The following is a 646-nucleotide window of genomic DNA, read 5'->3' on the forward strand; positions in this document are numbered from 1 at the left end:
TCTAACTACAACTACTATTCTTCTTTAAATCCAACCCCTTGGTCCCGTTGCTCACAGTGTGACTGTGGCTACACTCTGATTTCAGCTCAGACAGGACGAGCTCTGGAAATAGCTTCACACTACGTAAGTAAACCTCTGCTTGCTAGTGAAAATATCAGAGGGAATGATGAAATTGTTTGGGCAGATGAAGGAACGTGTGTTGGACCCTGACCAAATTCTTTCCCTCTCCTGTCACTCAGGAAATGTCCACAGCTGGTTATTGTAGACCCTTCCTCCACCTGCTAGCAGCTCTGTGTCTTAAAACTTCAGTGATGTTATTCACGCAGCAGCATGCTGGGCATGCGTCACTCTGATCTTCAGGGGTTTGAATTCCTCTGGTGAGGTGCAATAAGGCAGAGGTGAATGAGGGTCCAAAACTATAAATGCTCTTCATCAGGATTAATCCGATATGGTTGTAAGGCATATCGGCTCTATTTTGCCCGTTGTCGTGCGCTTGGGGCAGGGTTACTCCTATTTATACCCGCAAGTTAATAAGGGACAGACCAGGATCTTGGCTCTGACGCTGGTTTGAGACTGACGCCACCTACCCGATCCCCATGGGGCGGTGAAGGTAGGCAGCGGCACCAGGCACAGCAGCAGATGTGGC

Source organism: Egretta garzetta, unplaced genomic scaffold (genome assembly GCF_000687185.1).
Source record: "Egretta garzetta isolate BGI_Z169 unplaced genomic scaffold, ASM68718v1 scaffold463, whole genome shotgun sequence".
Taxonomy (NCBI): domain Eukaryota; kingdom Metazoa; phylum Chordata; class Aves; order Pelecaniformes; family Ardeidae; genus Egretta; species Egretta garzetta.